Raw genomic sequence first — 19,992 nt, 5'->3', positions numbered from 1 at the left:
AACTCAACTCACTTGATGCCGGCATATATGTAACCACGGAAATACAAAATTTTCAGTTTGAATGGCAGTTTTACAACTTTTTACAAATGAATCAGTGTGGCATTTTCAAATGATATTTTTAATAGCATGCGTGGGTAGAAAGTATACCAGAAGAGGGAAAGAATGAATGAAGAAGAAAAGGAGATGGGGTCATTGGTAGACAGATGCACGTTTGTTTAGTCTTCTAGTGTTAGTAGTAAAGGTGTGACATAGCCACAATCATAGTCTCATGATAACTGAAATCATGTAGTTTGCACCAACATACTGCAGTGTTGTTAGATTTCTACAGGAATATTTGACACTTAGATTTAAAGTCATTGCACTGAGAGGGAGTAACTATTGAAACTTGGAATATTCCAGAAGCAGTTGTTCTTGCCTTAAAGATAACCCCTACTCTGATCTAGCCAACGGATAGGACATGCCGCACAGTTAAGTGGAGAGCGAGGACTAACTCTCACATGAACTGTGGTGCGCCATATTTGACCACCTCCCCTTGGTGGGTAGCCCTGGTGGCACTCAGAGAAAGAATAAGCAGGCTACCAAGATGAGACTTGATAGGCTATGACCATATAGTGGGGGAGGAGGTTCCCCTCAGTCATAGACCTAGGGGAGAGGAATAGGGTGAAAGCAGGAGGGAGGGAGGAACGGGAAGATACAAGTGATGGGATAACAATTGAGCGTTTATCTGTATAAATTAAATTTTAAAAAGATAACACATTTCATGCACTTGCTGCTTGCCACCAAACTAAAGCACCAATGAACTAAATCGAAGTATTTATATATTTCAAGATTCCTGCAGGGGTCCATTTGAAGAGGTGACACACGACAGAGGGGAACGCATCAAGTGAATAGTAACGGTATTTCACGTGTTCCTGGACTCAGTGGTGAGTTGTTATATGATCTGGGTTTCACTAGCTCTCCCAAAGGCCCAAATGCCAAAGGTTTAGTCATCAGTGTGTGGGGAAGGAAGGAAGTAAGAGCCACGTGAGAGGAAAGTAGGTTATTGGTAGTTGTGCTGTTGTTGGGTGTGTAAGATCCCACCAGCACGTCCATCTCTCTCATCTCCCAGATGACATTCAGTGAGCAACCCTCCCACTGTATGCTAACACGATATACTGTGCAGCCGCCAAACCCCGGGTAGCAGGGCTACGTGACAATGGTTAGACGATCCTGAAACTGTGAGTCCCAACCCACCCCTCCCCTGCAAAAATAAACTGGCCCTCTTTTTCTTTCAGGGGAGGGGAGGGTTGGGACTCATAGTTTCAGGATCTTCTAAACATTGTCACTCAGCCATGCTACTCTGGGCTTGTTCACTGAATGCTATCTGGGAAACGAGATGGACAGTGCTAGCTTATGGGCTAGGGCCTCTTCAGATATGATTTCAACAAGCTATTTAGTAGTGCCCCCCCCCCCAAATACAAGCCACTCTGACAGATTATTAAAAACTGGTAAATCTGACTAGTCCATTTTATAGTAATTAGGGTTTCTTTCCAGAGATAAGTAGATCTGCCGCTATTTGTCATATTTCTGCTTCATGGTGGCATGTCATGGGTGGTATACCTAAGTGCATCCTCTTTCGGTCTTTCCACATGTCTACTTTGCATCTGTTTAACGTTGAATACGATGTTGACTCCTTGAAGCAGGAGCAAATGCTGTTTTGGAAACAAAGTATCAGTGCCGTTCTTACTCACACTGCACTTTCACCCAGAAGGAAAACGTTTAGAAAGGCACAATGACTTAATCTGTGGATCTTGTTACTATTACGAAGTTAACAGTAGCCAATGACTCAAGGCAAAGGGCAACCTACACATTCGGCAAAAGCATCCATGTACACAGGTTTAGGGCTGCTCAGGTAACTCATATGAAAGCCACTTGGTGGGGGGCATGCTTGGAACAGCAAGTGTGAGCTTCAGAAGCCATGTGAACACGGAAGGAACATACCAACACTCCATGGCCGCCCTCTGAACGCCACAGGAGCACTCACTGCCACATGCCCGCCATAACACACTCGCACATACATGATAATGGTTGCCATCTTTTTTTTTTTTAAGTTTAGGGTCAAAATTCATTTTCAGAAGAGCTGGCAGACTTTCTTCCCGTGAAGCACCAGCTCGCCTTCATGTTCAGGGGTCCTCATCTCAGGGAGGAGACAAGAATGCACCATTATTCAAAGCTTAGTGCTTAGTGATAGACACTGGCAAAATCATGACATTCAGGCTCCTCCTGAGCTATCGCCCTCAGCGATGCTATTTACTTTTGTCTTCCTTGCAGCTATGAACACTTAAAACATTACACACAGGAAGCAGGACCACCCTTTTTCGTTACTCCAGAGACAATGTTCTTAGGAAGGAACTTCCAGCATATCCCCAGATCCCAAGTGGAACCACCTTGGAGGCATTCAAGCTTTATGGTGCAGAACAAATGTCCTGTCAATTCAAAATCTGAGGTAAGAAGAACCTTCAGTATAATATTTTAAACATGAATGAGTAGTCCACCAAAATATTGCATATTGACTTTTTCCACCACGCAAGATTACTAGCTGAAGATTTTGAATGCATTTTTTTTCTTAAGAGGCACTTCAATTGAAAACAAAGAGTGCACTTGGCGGTCTTCACCGGGTCCCTCCCGCCATAGCTCAGGGAGTGCCATGGAAACAGGGAAAGATTGTAGGAGTCAGAGGTGACAGAAGACACCAGGAGAATGTGGCCCACAGAATCAACCAAGCAGGGGGCATGTGGGGCTCACAGAGACTGAGCGGCAAGCACGGAGCCGGCACCAGGTCCTCTGCAGTTATGTCATAGCTGTGTTTCTGTGGGACTCCTAACAGTGGGACCAGGTGTGCCTCTGAATCTCTGGCAGGTTCTTGGGACTCGGGTTCTCCTACGGAGTTGCCTTGTTCAGCCTCCATGTGGGGGCTTTTGCCTTTTCTCATGGTGCCTTGTTGTGTAGTGTTTGGTTGTCTTCTCTTGGAAGACTGCTCCTCCGTTCTGAAGGAAAATGGAGGGGCAGTGTATCCAGGGAGAGGTGTGCTGAGGCGGGAGAGCTTAGAGCAGTGAGAGAGGGGAAACTGCAGTTGGGGTGCATTTCATAAGAGAAGAGTCTGTCTTCAATTAAAAAAATAAAAATAAAGGAAAGTTAAGAGTGATTAAAACCCATATGGAAGAGGGAGGATTAATAATGTTCTTTTCTAATGAAGGAAATATCATTTAGATTATTTACTAAATTGGAAAGCTTACGACAGCAAACTCTCTGCCTACACCTTCCCAAATTAAGCATCCGATTGTTCTGCCAGAAGCTTCATGCACATTTCCATCAGAATAAATTTTAATTCAGTAATCAGAAGCTTTTCATAAGCTTAGTTTTCAAAAGTAAAGTTTCCAGAACGCTTTTCAATAGAACGTCAGCTACGTGTTCCGTGTGGGCGCGTCTCAGTTGCTGCTCGCGGGTGTTGACAAGCACCTTGCATGGTCTGGATGGTGAGCGCGGCTCCTGCTTCTTCTTGTTCACCCCATCGCTCTCACAGCTCTGAGCAGCAGTTCTCATAGGAAAATGTTTTATTCCCTGTGGGTGGTTTTCTGGGGCTAAGACACAGGACTTCACAGACGGCCTTTTGTCTTCTCCATTGATTCAAAGTGTGGTTTTGTTCAAAATGTATAGACTGTGGTTCAAAGTCTTAGGGGGTTAATTCTAACCTTCCTTCCTTCCTTCCTCCCTTCTTTCCTCCCTCCCTCCCGTATTTTATTTTCTATTAGCAGACTTTTCCAAGCTTCTTCCACACTGGAAATACTGGGGAAGATGTACAAATAACTCCAGTTCAGAACCAAGCCCAGGCTGACCCCTAGAAATCCTGGTTTTATTGATCTGGACAGGGGGCCATCGGACAGCTGTGAACCCTATTTAAAACCTCTACTTAAGACACAAAGAACTCTCCATGGAGATCACACTTTTTTTTAATGCCATATAGTTTCCCCTGTATGAGTGCACATCACCGGCATCATGCATTTGAAAATTAATGTTATGAATGGAAGAATTCTCCAGATCATAGTTAGTCTACCAATGGCCAGCTATTAATATTTAAGCAACCTATTATAAATCTTCCTAGTAAATATTACATACATTTGTATCTTGAAGAAAATACAGCTGTATGTCCTCTGTATCACTGGGGGACAGATTTTAGGACTACCTAGATAGATTAGGACTACCTAGAACCCACGGGTGTTCAAGTAGTTTTATAAAGTGTAATGTAACCTTGCACACCCTCCTGTGTGCATTAAATCATCTCTACACCACTAATAGTATCTAAAACAATGAGTGTACTATAAAAAAACTGTCGTGGTGGCTAGGGAGTACTGGTAAGTGGAAATGTCTGCACATGTTCATTTGCCACATTAATTGCATCTGTGGGTGGCTATGGGCACAAAAGGTTGAGTATATATTAAATACAATTTAACCTTGGTGTTTCCTTCAGATGATCAGTGTCAATGTTTATAACTATATTACCCTAGTTTTTGTTTGTTTTGTTTTTTGTTATACATAGGCGCATCTACCAATTGGTTGTAAGAGCTCTCAAGTCACTTGGAAGCACTGACAGTTAATGTCCTGACTCCATGAGGATTTCTTAGTGCTTTGAAATTGCTTCATCCACTCACTCATCTTCCTGTGCTTTTGCCCTCCCTGCCTCTACCACAGTGATGTCAGAACTGATTATGCTGAAATGACCTTACATAGCTTGGGAAGAGCACGGAGTTTGGAGAAGCAGGTAACCATGCACATTAAATCAAAGATGCATGTTAATCCATCAGTGACGCATCCCCTCCTGCTGGCTGTCTGTGAAAACAGACGTCTGCCCTATATGATAAAGGACGTGGATGCTGTCAATTTTCGCAGTGGGGTAATTCACTAGTTTCTTTCTTTCCTTCATGACTGTATTAAGAATAACTTAAGCTAGCAAAATTTTATTGCTATGTAAGTAGGACATTCATGTATTGAAACCCTACATTACTTAGAAAATCAGTTGGGATAAAAGAACATTTAGGATGTACACACAAGATGTTCAAGCTCTGTGCACTGTGATCATACTTTTTTTTTTTTTTTTTTTGGTATTTTTGTTTTGTTTTGTTTGAGACAGGGCTTCTCTGTATAGCCTTGGCTGTCCTGGACTCACTTTGTAGACCAGGCTGGCCTTGAACTCACAGTGATCTGAGTGCTGGGATTAAAGGTGTGTACCACCATGCCCAGCTCATACTCTTTGCACGACAGAGAGGCCAGGAGCCTGCAGGGCCCAGTTCAGAGGCATGGGCCAAGTCTGAGGAGCATCGAGAAGTGAGCAGACAGAGACTCAGCCGGTTCCAGGGAGGGGTCCAGCGATGGCGGGACTTCACAATGTTTCCAACTAGAGGCTCCAGAGGCAACAGAAGTAATGCCAGACACATTCTGGCACCAAGAACTTGTTTGCGCAGAAACACTGTGGCAGTAGTCTCTAGATCATAGTGACTAATTGTGAACTTACCTCAGACCAGAATGTCTAATTTTTAGCATGGAATACTTACGAGGAAACATTTCCCTCTGGACCTGGGTCTACCTCTAAGTCCTAAACACTGAAGAAATGAATGATCCAATGTTAGGTAAGCCAAAGAGCTCAGTGGTCATGATCTATATATAGTGTGTTTATATTTTATGGTATCAGACTAATACATAATGACACTGTGTCATTTGTGTAGTGCTAATGGTATTGACAAAATTACGTATTATTAAAAATGTTTTTGTGTCATTTTAAGGTATAATTATCTGTCTAATTAGAGTGAAACCATTTTTGCATAAGAACCTCGTTTATAAGAATACCTCAGAAATCTGCAAGGGGTCCATGGAAATGGCTTAGTCATTAAATTGAGGCCCCCCCAAAACACAAGGACCTGAGTTCAATTTGCAAGTTGACACTAAATACTCAATTGTGGCTGGATGGTGTTGGCGCACGCCTTTAATGCCAGCACTTAGGAGGCAGAGGCAGGCGGATCTCTGAGTTCGAGGCCAGCCTGGTCTACAAAGTGCATCTGGGACAGCCAGGGCTACACAAGGAAACCCTGTCTGGAAAAGCAACAACAATGAAACTCAGCTGTGGTTTGATTTGCATTTCCCTGGTAACTATTGATATCGACTGCCTTGTCAGGTTGATAGGCCACTCGCCAACTTGTTCAGGTGAAATAACTTCTCCAATTTTTAAGTTTTGTTTTTGAAGTTTAAGTTCTTCTGTATGTAATTTCTTAAATCTAGGAGTACTCTGTCTGCATGTACACATGCATGCCAGAAGAGGGCACCCCAAGTCTTTATAGATGGTTGTGAGCCACCATGTGGTTGCTGGGAATTAAACTCAGGAGCTCTGGAAGAGCTGCCAACCTTCTTAACCCCTCAGCCATCTCACCAGCCCCATTTTTTTTTTTTTAAATTCTTTTTATCCTAGATGCAAATAATTAACCAGCCACACAAATTTCAAAATTCTCTACTATCTTGTGACCTAGTTTTTCACTTAATTGACAGTGTCCATTGAGGCACAAAATTTCTAACTTTGATTAAAATCTAATTATTGCTTGAAAGGAGCGGCTGCTCCAGTGTTTGGAGCTGTGTTCTGCAAGACTCAGCCTCATGGCTTTACCGTTATGTTTTCTATTAATGGTTTGGGCTGACATGTTTTTTGTCTTCCTAAAATTTTTCTTCTTTTGTTAAAAGTAGATTCTTTCCTCAAACAATCTCTCCTGATTACAGTTGTCCTACCTCTGCTCCCCCAGCCCTCCCCACCTCCGCTCTTCTCTGGACCGACTCCCTTTCCGTCTCTCAATCGAACAGAACAAGCTTGGAATATACCCAGAAGATGCTCCAGCACACAACAAGAAAATTTGCTTAACCATGTTCATAGCAGCCTTATTCATAATAGCCAGAACATGGAAACAGCCTAAGTGCCCCTCAGTAGAAGAGTGGATAAAGAAACTGGGTACATATACACTATGGAATACTACTCAGCTATTAAAAACAAGGAATTCCCGAAATTTGTGGATAAATGGATTGAGCTAGAAATGATCATAATGAGTGAGTTAACCCAGAAGCAGAAAGAATCAAATGGTATATACTCACTTATGTCTGCATACTAGCCCAAGGGGCATGTCCCACGAAAGCCTTCACTTACCAGGAAACTGGGACAGAGGGAAGGCATCCTATTGGGACTCTAAATGAGAGACGCATGGGAGAATAGCAAAATAAAAGGATACAGAGGGTCCTAGAAATCTACAAGTAGAACAATATGATAGGCAGATTTGGGCCCAGGGGTCCCGCTCAAACTAAGGCACCAGCCAAGGACAATACAGGAGGTAAACTTTAAACCCCTCCCCAGATCTAGCTAATGGTCAGAATATTCTCCACAGTTGAGTGGAGAGTGTGATATGACTTTCTCACGTACTCTGGTGCCTCAGATTTGACCATGTCCCCTGGAGGGGGAGACCTGGTGGCACTCAGAGGAAGGACAGCAGGTAGCCAAGAAGAGACTTGAAACCCTATGAGAATATACAGTGGGAGGTAATCCCCCTCAGGAACAGTCATAGGGGAGGGGAATAATGGGAAAATGGGGAGTGGGGAGGAATGGGAGGATACAAGGGATGGGATAAACATTGAGATGTAACAAGAATAAATTAATAAAACAAACAAACAAACAAACAAAAGAACAGAACAGGCTTCTAATAGACAACAGCTAGACATCATAATTAGCAAGGGAAGGCTTTGATCTCTTGCAGTTTGCTAGTGTTTATAGCTGCTCCCATTCCTGCCGCACAATGTTCATAATTTCTCTAAGTCCACTGGTGACCTTTGCACTTTCATTTGTAATTTCAGGAATTTGAGACTCCTTCTTTTTCTTGAAGAGGACAAGGTTTGGCAATTTTTCTGACTTTTCCCACTGACCATATTTTAGGGTCACACCATTTGTCGGTCTTTTTCTGCTCTCTATTTCACCAACTTATGTGAAGAATCTCTGTTCAGTTCTTTTCTTTCTTTTAGACTGAGTTAAGTTTTCTGCACATTACCTGAGGGCAGGTGAGGACACTGTGGATTTCACAGCTTCCTCCTGTTAGAAACAGGCCTTTGTAGGCATCCATCGCACTGTGGAAGGAACGTTTCACCTGCCTTTTGTTTCTCTGCGCCCTCTTCGCTTTCACCCATTTCGGCATATTTTCTGATTTTTCCTTCTGACTTATTTATTAATCCTTTAATTATTCATGACGTTTGGTATAATTTCCATGTATTTGTGAATTGCCCAGCATTACCCCACACTCGGGGGCTGTTAGCCCACACTCGGGGAGCACAGAATGCCGCCTGCATTATTTCTCTATCTAAAGTGACTGAGGATTGCTTTGCGGCTGAGCACGCAGGTGATTTAGAAGAGGCCCATCGCCTGTTACTGCAGGCCATCAGCAAGCACAACAGCCATGCCTCAACCACCTCTGAGTATGCGAACACAGCCTCAGCGGGTAACAGATAGAGATGAGGTGGACTTGATCATAAGAAACATTAAAATAACAAAATGACTCCATTAGTAATACACAATTAGACAACATGCTACCTAGACAATATGACAGGTTCTTAAGTGTAACTGCACCAACACTCACGCCTTCTCCTGATGAGTTAACTCCAACAAACTGGTATGACGGAACTAAATAATGTCTTGACATTTAATACAAAAATCTTGCAAAGATTTTTGCCCCCAATACAAAACATCTCTAATTTTAAAAACTGATAAATTAATCTACTAATAGGTTATAATAAATTTCTATGTGCTAGACTTTAATTATTATGAATATGAATTACTAATGATTACAAAAGACATATTTATGGCTATTAGATTCTTTGTTATTTTCATTGTAAACATAAGGTCCCTGTATGTCTCTGGTGCCCACTGTGCCCACTCCACCCCATTCACACTGGCACTTTAAGAATGTTCCCAGTGCTGCTCAGGGGGTCCCACCTCTAGGGACACTCTTGCCACACACATGCACAGGCAGAATTTTCACACGTTCTCTAGGCCTCGGCCCAACTTTCTAATTTACTACAACAACCTGACTCTGTATTTCTCCCTATCTTTAATACTGTGGAATCCTGTCACTAAAATAGTAGGAGGGTTTTCCTTTTCAGTACTACCATTTCGATTGCTTTTCATCAGCTTATAGAGAAGACTGTGAAATGTGGGTACATTCTGATTGGGGCCAGGGGGCCATGCAAGCCTTTATGACTCAGCAATGCTGAGCTTTTACAGAAAAGACATGGAATTTCCAAGGTTTCCTTACAGAGTTCTTACATTTTTATTTGTAACCAAAATTTGAAAATAGAAAATAAGTCTGTGTGTGTGTGTGTGTGTGTGTGTGCGCGCGCGTGTGCGTGCGTGTGTGTGCATGTGTGCGTGTGTGCATGTGTGTGTGTGCGTGTGTGTGTGTGTGTGCGTGTGTGTAAATCTCAAAACACCAAGGAGCTCTGTTCCTTTCCAAATCATTTCAGATGTCATGGTTACTTTGAACTCAAAGTGTATTTGTACATTTTCTAAAAGTATGAATAGTTTGTGTGGGCTTTATGTGTGGGAAGATATATGTCATATGTTCAATGAAAGATATCGAATGGGTTAGTATATGAGCCATAAGATATTTCTTTTCTACATTCAAAGGAACTTTCCAATAAGAGACCTTGCACAAGAAGTAACATCTCGCCTCTTTGGGCTACTCAGTGTAGACTATTTTGTGGGCCGGTTTCACTATTCTTTCAGCCCAGAGTTCCCAGATCTACTTCAGTAACAGAACTTAATGAAAGGACAATCCGCTCTTGCTATATGCATTTGATCGTGTGGCTTCTAGCTGCTCAGCCACTCGCTGTTATCTTCTTTTCTTCACAGAGTTCCTGGCCTTGGAAACAGACTATCCGCTGCCACTCTGCCCTGCTTGGGCTCAGAAACACTCCCCCTATGAAGGAGAGAAGCATTTGCAAGGGTTCCATGGCTACCTAAGCCTCCTTTTCCACACTGTCTTTGTCTTCCCAAGCATATGAAGGGGCTTTCTTTCTTCTCTCAAATCCCCCTTTTGAAGTCTGGCTGCTCCACAGTGAGCTCATTTGATTAAGTACTGTCCCCAGGAGCTCACTAAGCATTAGAGGTCAGCTCCAGGAAGTTGGAGATAACCCTGCACCCAATGCCCAGGCGAACTTTGTTCCATGTTCTTATGTGTCCTTTGGACCCATTTATTTACCCTAAATTTCCTTTGCTCTCCCTTAGAAATTGATTCCTCTCTTCCCTCATCCCTCTGGGACAAGGGCGGATAGAAACTAAGTTTGCCAGCTCGTGACAAGCCCACCTTCCTACAACGTTTCTATGAAGGTAAGAACTTGCATGCCTTTTCCCTTGAAAGCTCGCCTATGCCAGTTTGTTTTAGCAGATCAGTTGCCAAGCCATCAGAGGGTGGAGGGACATTTCCTTTTCTACAGCTCCCACTAGGAAGCCTTCTGCCAGCTTCTCTTCCTATAAGCTGCTGAACAGAGAGGTTTGCTAAAGGAGCTGGCAAGTGGGTCAGAGCTTGTTGTTGGACTTCGGGGTGTGTTCAGACTCTGTTAGAAGAGAAGACCAGCCTTTACGCTTGTTTCTTTGGCATTCTCTTCAGTGACACTGTACTAGGTAACTGCATGCTCTTTTGAATGCACAGGTTTAGTGAGACGTGGTGGTAGGTTCTGTAGTGTTAGGATCATGAGCGCTTCCTTAGTGTTTCTCAGCCATTTGATGCTCCTTTCCTGAGAATTCTGTTTAGCTCTGAAACCCAGTTTGGATAGTTTGGTTTGGTGGTGTTTCATTGCTTGAGTTCTTTAGATATTTTGGATATTAGCCCTTTGTCAGATGTAGGGTTGGTGAAGATCTTTTCCCAGTCTGTGTAGGCTGTTGCTTTGTTCTGTTGACAGTGTCCTTTGCCTTACAGAAATGTTTCAGTTTCACCGGGACCCATTTATTAATTGTGGTTCTTAGACCCTGAGCTGATGGTGTTCTGTTCAGGAAGTTGTCCCCTGTGCCAACAAGTTCAAGGCTTTTCCCCAATTTTTCTTCTAATACATTTAGTGTGTCTGGTTTTATGTTGAGGTCTTTAATCCACTTGGACTTGAGTTTTGTGCAGGGTGATAAATATTCACATTTTTCTACATGTCAACATCCAGTTAGGCCAGCATTATTTGTTGAATATGCTATCCTCTTTTCCATTGTATGGATTTGCCTTCTTTGTCAAAAATCAAGTGTCCATAGCTGTGTGGGCTTTTCTAGGTCTTCGACTCAATTCCATTGATCAAGTAGCCTATTGCTGTGCCTGTACCATGTGTTTGAATCACTGCTGCTCTATAGCACAGCTTGAGAACAGGGATGGAGATTCCTCCTGAGGATCTTCTATTGTACAGGATTGCTTTAGCTATTCCGGGTTTTCTGTTTTTCCATATGAAGCTGAGAATTGATCTTTTAATGTCTATAAAGATTGTGTGGGTATTCCTGAGAGTGGTATGGAAGAATGGGGGATGGAAGGACCCAGAGGGTTCAGGAGCCTCCCAAAAGAGATCATCAAGGCCAGCAGATCTGGACACAAAGGAAGGGGGAACAGGCTATCTCGATGAGATCTGATAGGCTGTGGTCATGTGGTGGGGAAGGAGGTCTCCTTTCAGAGGTCTCAGAGAGGGGAATAGGACAGGAGATGGAGGGAGGGTGGGAATGGGAAGATACAAGTGAGGGGATAACAATAGGGATGTATTCTGATTAAATTATAATAAATTAAAAAATAAAAATAAAATTTAGAATAAAAAAATTAAAACAGAAGCATTACTATTCCTCATAAGCAAAAAGAAACATCTGTATGTCTTCCTCAAAATACAAAATATTCCATAATTGTGTGTGATGCCCTAGCTACAGAAGAGTCATCTATTTGTTGGTTTGGATAAACCAGAACCATGTGGGTTCAGCCATTTGCAAATGCAATGGAGAAGGAGGGCAATGGGTATCTGAGGATCCAGCTTCAAAGCAGGAAGTGCAGACGTGGGTGTAGTCCTTCCTTCCTGCATTTCAGCAGATGTGCAAGCATTGGGACTCACACAAAGCTTTCTTCCATGAAATGAAGAGCTTGTTATAGAGCTACTGAAAGTGCGTAATGAAGCTGAGTTAGGAAATAACCATGCATCTTTATTTTACCACGTTTGGTAATAACCTTCCCTTGGGCATTGAAGATACATCAGGGGATTCATGTTTTTCCCACCTCCCAGGCACTTGAGTATTTAGAAGAAGTAAAATAAAATTTTCTTACTCCATTGGGAAAGACCGTGTAGGTTTTATAAAATAAAATGTTGATTAAATTTTACTCTACTGATAAAATATATGATTAAAACTCGGACATAACTATAGATATAACAAATTTTTTTGAGGTTATTGTGTAGTTTAAAATTTTTTTAATTAAATATTTCTTTTATTTTTTATATATACATTTATATTTGTACACATCTATACAATAAACTGCCTACAGCAAGAAGAACCATGAAACAATCAGGAATTATATAAATGTTACATTCTTAGTGTTTTGCCTATTTGTATTTGTCCGTCTTAAAGAAAACATCTTTCCTATTTTAGTACATCTAAAATTCTGAATGTAAATCAATATTTATCATGTCTCATCATTATCAACTCAAAACATCTATCTAGACCTAAAAACATCTTAACTCCTAAACTACTACTAAGCTTAATTGTAAACTAAACTATCTGGTCTTCAACCCCATCAGAGACTTGAAAAGGAATAAAATTAATTACCTGAGTAGACAGGAAGTGCATAACAGGGACAGTTTGATGCCTTAACAGTCACCCAAAACTCTCTATAACATTGGAGCATCATCTTCAGCCTTCTGGTCCAATATATCTGACAGACATATTTGTGAGGGAGGAACTATTGAGGACTTGCTTACTCTGTCTTGGCAGAGTGTGGCCATCAACTCTGCCTGCATCCAATCTTGCCCATTTAAGTAGAATTCTGTCTGTGGTAGAAACAAGACATTTTGCCCAGTGGCTTGTGTGTCACATTTGAAGCCATCTCCATAAGGAGGTTCTTTGACGCTCATCATCCTCTTTCAGGTAGGCTGGGTGTTGCCAGGGGTTAACCTGTCTCATCAATGAATCTTTAAAATAATAAAAACCTCTTTGAATGCCATATTCTGTAGGTTTCTGAGGTTTTTGAAGACCTTATTTAACTATTCTACCTTGTCTTTTTATAGAATCATATCTGTCTGTTACACTTAGGATGCACAGTCTTGTGACAAAAATAGACTAGTAATTGATATGAGCGTGATTTGACCTACTAACAAGTAGCTTGTATACCTTATTTCACCTGCAATAGCACTTTCAAAGTATTGGAAGTAAACCTTGTATTTTAATTGAATTGTATGCGTATAAGATATCACATATTAGAGTAGAAGCGCACACACACACACACACACACACACACACACACACGTATATTTAGTGAGTACGTGAAGAATGACAGTAAAATGGAATTCTATACTGCTGTATCTAAAATTAAACTTATTTTGCATCTATATACAAAATTCTATACCTTGTGAGTAACAATTAAGGCATTAAGTTGAGGAGCAGATTCACTAATCTACTTTTTGTCCTATCCGCCCTCTGTATTTCTATATTCCTTTTTCTTTCTTTTCAACCCCTACCTCCAAAGACAAAGGAAAAGAGAGACATCCCTGAGTCCAACCTTGTTTTCTCTCTAAATAAGACCAATAATAACGTTTAACCAACTCCCGTTGAAAATAAACATCTATTGCCCAAGAAAGCAACCAAACACCTACCCAACTCCCCTTAAAGGAACTGGGCCATGGTTCTCTTAAGGTTTCTTCCAGCTGACTTGGGACGAATAATGCCTTTGTAGGGGCCCAAATAAAATTGGGGAAAATGATTAAACAACCTGGAAATGGCATGTGTGGTCCAGTTTCTAAATGTTGAGAAATTCCAGGCTTAATCAGAGTCCTGTGTAGGACAGTCTGGAATGCTGGACCAGTTGGGATCGGAAGCTTTCTTCGAAGCTGTCCTGGGAGCTATTCTTATAAGAAACAGGAACTGAAGCACTTGGTGCTGGAACATGAAGGATGCAGGATGTCAGCGTCCAGCATGCTGAGAGGAGTGAGTCCTGCCAGGTCTGATCCAGCACCAGTGTCTGGTTATTTTCTAAAAACATGTAATTCCTCACAAGCTTTATACAGTCCTAAAATTATAAATGTATAAGGTGTGTGTGATGCACAGGACAGTTAAGGCTGGTTCTCTGCTCATTGTATGAGCAGGAAAAAAGATATCTGTAAATATTCATTCATGCAATATGAAGAATGTCATCTAATAATAATTCACAGGGATTCTGTAGCCATCCAGAAGCATTGTCTATGCCTGGACATTCACCTCTCAGGCAGTCTCAGAGCAAATTATTTCATCTGCCTATATCTCTCAACAAGCCCACAGGTTCTGATATACTCAACAGGAAAAATGACTTAAATGTGGTGAGTAGCTTAAATATTGCTGAAAGGATATTACATAATTTGCTATTTTTTAATCAAATTTACCAATTTAACAATGATGTAAAGAGTCACAGAATTCAGTATATCAGCCAATATCTTAAGCTCATTAATTTTATATATGTTATTATTCATTCCATCTAGTTTTACTGGTATTATTTCATCTTACTATCTTGAAAATCTGAGTTCCATGGATGATTATTTTTAGTTAAAAATCTCATTTATTTACTAAAATACCATTGTGTTTTGAAGTTTTGAGTTTCTTATCACTCATATAAAAATAATTGCTTTTTTAAAAGCTGTTAATTTTTTACAATATTACTAAAATTCTTCAGGCATTTATAACTTTTTGCATTTATAATTTTTAATTGTTTCTTTGAAATATGACATAGCTATGGGTGCCTATTTAGCTCAACATATAATTCATATTTGGAATGATGAAAAACTTCTTAATATCATATAAGTATATTTTAGGATTAAGGAAAAAAAAGCATGTATGAGACTATCAAAGTACCAATTAATTAGCACTCACCTAACAAGTATCTACTGAAGACAAGACCAGCACTGTTTTCTTGTGTTGGAGAAAACAGCAGTGGAAAAAAATCCCCTCTTTCCTGGACTCATGTAAAACAAAATGAAAGAAGAAACTCAGGCCTGTGTGAATGGATGGATGTTGTGAGGCGCAGGGCTTGTGTGTTCCCAGTATCCCCCGACTGTAAGTCATCATAGGTGCATATGACAGCTATGTACTGAGGTCCTACAGTCCACACTGACCCTCTCTTTCTACTCCACATTCTCCCACTTGCTTATAACGATTAATGAACAAACACTCTTCCGTTATTAGCAAGACTCAGTAATTCATGGCGGTATCATATACTTGCGGATCTTACAGTATTAAGTGCAGAGAACTGATATGAAATTCTTGACATCTGATTATGTCTGAATGAGTTCTCAGAAGATTTTATGCCATTTTCATTAACTTATTTCTTTGAATTTTTCATGAGTCCATTTTTTCCTTGAATTCATTTTTTATTCCTCCTTTTAAAAAATTATAATTTATTCAGATTACATCCTGATTGTTATCCCTTCACTTGTATCTTCCTGTTCCCACCCTCCCTTCCACTTGTGCCCTATTTCCCTCCCCTAGACCTCTGACACAAAGGAACCTCCTCCCCCACCATATGACCACAGCCCAAGTCCTTGTATTCTTAATAGACATAAACTCTTATTTTTAACCTGTAAATTGTCTTTGGTTATATTTTGAGATATCTCAAGTGAAATGATTGTCACTGCTAATTTTAGAATGAATTATCAGTCTAAAGTCTTTCTTCTTTAATATTTTATCAGTTGACATTTTAGTCAAGCCATACTCATTGAACAGTGACATTTTATATATATATGTGTGTGTGTGTGTGTACGTATTTTATATATATATATATATATATATATATATATATATATATATATATATACGTGTGTGTGTGTGTGTGTGTGTGTGTGTGTATAAAACAAGGTCTCGTTCTGTAATTTAGACCAGCCTGGAATTCACTATGCAGTTCAAGGTGACCTTGGGCTCAGGGATATCCTGCCCCAGCATCCTGAGTGTTAGGACTCTGTCACTGAGGCAATGTACTAGTTATTTGTCTAATTGGCAGAACAAATTATATCACAAAGTGATGTGAAGATGTAAAGGTCTGTGTCCGAGGGCATGGGGGCAGAAATGTAGGCAGCCGGTCACAATGCTTCCTCAGCCAGCATAAGGGGAATGAGCGCTAATGCTCAGCCAACTTTCTCCTTTTAATTTAGTCTGGGACACAAGCCCCACAGTGTCCATAAAAAGATGCCATCTACAGTGAAAGAGGGTCTCCATACTTCAATTAATTTAATACAGATAATCCCTATCCATCATGCCCAGGCATTTGCAAATATTTATGAACACGTGGACGTTGTAAAGGCAGCTACTGCTGTGCAATATAAAAGTCAGAGATACTAGAGTTTTACAATTATGGATTTTTAAAATTAATTTGATTTAAAATTCCTTAAAGTACGGACCATCCAAAGGACTTGTGGCGTTGATCGTACATATGTGATAACTAGCCTCCTCTTCTGTTTATTGCAATGCTTTGTTGTTGCTTGCCATACTACTAGTTAAAGAGAGAACAGCCATTTCTCTGCAGGGGACACGTTTAGGACTTCATAAAAGTTACTAAACTCAGTTCTTAATTTTTTAAGCATATAGATACACACTTATATACACGAAATGCATGTAAATATATAAATATATGTGGTGGGTTCATTGAAAATGGCCTCCTTAGGCTCATAGGGAGTATGTGACACTCATAGGCTATTGGGAGGTGTGGCACTGTTGGAGGAAGTGTGTCTCTAGGGGTGGACTTTGAGGATTCATTGCTCAATCCAGGCCCAGTGTCACTTCCTCTTTCAGAACTCTCAGCTACCTGTCCAGCACCAGCCTGACCGCATACTACCATGTTCCCTGCCACAGTGACAATGGACTAAAGCTACCTACTGTAAGTCAGCTCCAAGGAAATATTTTCCTTTGTTAGAGTTGCTGTGGTCACTGTGTCTCTTCACAGCAGTAGAAACCCTAACCAAGACACTACATTTTTACTCAGTTGCTGTATTTATGACTCTGTGTATCATAGAAAAGGTTTCCTCTGAATAAAACACATGAAATAATATCATAATGCCAGGGCCACATTAAGAAAATTCAAAAAAGAATAGTCAATTTGATAAATGTTAAGAAAAGAAATAATGCCATTTATTATAAGTACCGTGTTATTACAGTTTCCGAAATTTTATATCAGAATTTCAGAGGAAGGTGATGCACATGTTTGTGATCCCAATCTGGGAGGCTGAGGTAGGAGCATTGTAAGTCTGAGGCCTGCCTTATAAAAACAAGTCCCTAAAGACAGAAGCAAAAACCCATACAAATGAAAAGTATTCTTCACTGTTGTATATTTTAAATAAATAAATAGAATATATATATATATATATATATATATATATTAGAGATGATGTTGATGATGATGATGAAGAAGATAGATAGATGATAGATAGATAGACAGATAAAAACAGGACAGGATACACTTTTATTCCCAACACTTCAGAGGCAGAGGCAGGCTGATCTCTGAGTTTGAGGCCAACCTGGTCTCCATAGTGAGTTCTAGGTCAACTAGACCTACATAGTGAGACACTTCCTCAAAGAAAAACAACAAAAATAAAGTAGTCTTTGTAATAAGACAAATGATCCTCGCATATGCAGACAGGATGGGCAGGTACCTAGTGATGACAAGTTCTCAGAAATCCATCGTTATGAAGGTGAAAATAGTAGATGTGTGTGAGCCACGAGTCAATCTTAAGGAAGCTCCTAAGTTTCCTTCCAACTTGAGTTCGAGTGACACATCTGGGGCAGGATCTGCACCGAAGAGTAAAATAACTTAAATCTCAAAAGAAGTATTTGACTTGGAAGCGTTAACAAACCTTTGCATCTGTTACAGAAACCTTGCTTCGTTTCTGCACATAAGGATTTTCTTTTCTTTCTTTCTTCTTTGTCCAAGGGACGATGGGAACTCGTGGGGGTGAAGAAAGAGGAGAAACAGAGACCATGTTCTCCTGCACCTGGCAGCCCCCTCTGCCTCAGAGTTCAATCGTAAAAGCATGGGTTGGATGACAGCGAACAATTGGAAGAAATGCGCCAAGAACTAGCGGACACCATGATGAATAGTCTGGGTGGTCTTGTCTCCATTTGGTCATTTGGCAACACTTGAGTTTCAAAAACACCAATCAGTCTGCTCAACATGTCAAGTCCAGCCACACAAGACCTAGGATGCTTGCTCTGACCAAGTGAATGAGACAAGCTGTAGTGAGTGTGATGTGGGTTGGCATGGGTTTATCACGTGTGTAGTTGTCAAGAGGAGTTAGTGAAATATTTGGATGCAGAAACGATGGTGCGAACACAACAAAGAGGAATAACCTCAGGAACATGAGCTGTAACTGTTCTCTGGGCCATATGGACTCTGATGCAGTGTGATGGTTTCTGAGTCAGGCCTCAAATAAACATCGACAAGGTCAAATATTTTCAGAGTAAAGCAAGTGTTCCTGAAAGCCTGCAACATGAGAGATGAAAATAAGAGGTTACTATACCAAATGGGAGGCTTGGGAATTATTTGTGACTGTATGTATTTTAAGGAGCTTTATGTAGCAAAAAGGTTGCATCCCCTTTGACACCCTGAACTACTAGCATTATTAAAGGGCAGTTAATGAGTGGCCTACACTAGAGGGAGGACAGCTAGGAAAAAGAAACAGGAAACAGAATATGCCAAGATTGACCGTGTCAGGGAAAATAACTTCACTATGCATTTCTATGTGGTCTTTCATTAGTGACACTTGGGGGATAGATTTAAACCAGAGGAGAAAATGCATCTTCATCTTGAGACTTTGCAATGTAAGATTCAAGAGGAAAAGCAGTTTGGGGTAAAGAATCCTTTGACACAAAACACACAAAATCATGAATATGTATTTCACATGCTTCCCAGGATGTCATCCATGTACTTCCATACTTCTTAATGTAAGGAACTCACAGTAGAATATATGCTTTCTTTAATAAAACTGGTTATAAGTTTAATGTCCAAAAGCATGCTCACATCCCAACAGCTGAGCAAATATGCCTTTATCTGATGAAAGAAACATGGATCCCAATTGACACATCAATGGAATTTTAAGGAGGGCAAGGACTTGGATGTGAGAATAAAGGATCACACAAAGGGACCAAATGTGGAATTCAAAGGCACTGGTGAGAGGTCAGTTCCAACTAAAGATCAAGTGCAGCCATCCAAGCAGGAGAACCCCTCAGTAGCACAGGCCAATTCCCGCCTCTTCCTATGTGCAGGGGAGGCTAGGAGAGGGCTAGGATGGGAGGCACACAGGAAACAGAACCTAACAATGAGACTGGAACCCAGATAATTGAGCTTGAATTTGGGCGCAGAAGTTAGTGTCTATGACCTTGTGGTAGGCGAGCTATAGCTCCCATGGGCTCCACCGCCACTGCCTTTGCCGGGTGGTGGCAGCAGGATTTGTGCTCATGAGGTAGAAGTTTGTTTTCGTAAGTTTCACAAGTGAACTACCAGAACAGATGCCCTGCTGGCCGCCTCGATCAGTGCGGCACTTGCCGTAAGGAGCTGGGTTCAGATGACAGGGTTTGCCCAGGGGCAGTCTCTTAGCTGTCAGGCTGACTCTGAGTCCTCACGTCATGAGTCCTGATCATGGTTGACTGTGGCCTAGGCCACTAGAGGATAAGCTGCCACTAAACAGTGTGACAAAGGGAGTCTCCACTAGTGC

This window comes from Acomys russatus, chromosome 12, assembly GCF_903995435.1.
Source record: "Acomys russatus chromosome 12, mAcoRus1.1, whole genome shotgun sequence".
In the NCBI taxonomy this organism is placed as follows: domain Eukaryota; kingdom Metazoa; phylum Chordata; class Mammalia; order Rodentia; family Muridae; genus Acomys; species Acomys russatus.
Note: the sequence above shows the minus strand (reverse complement) of the source record.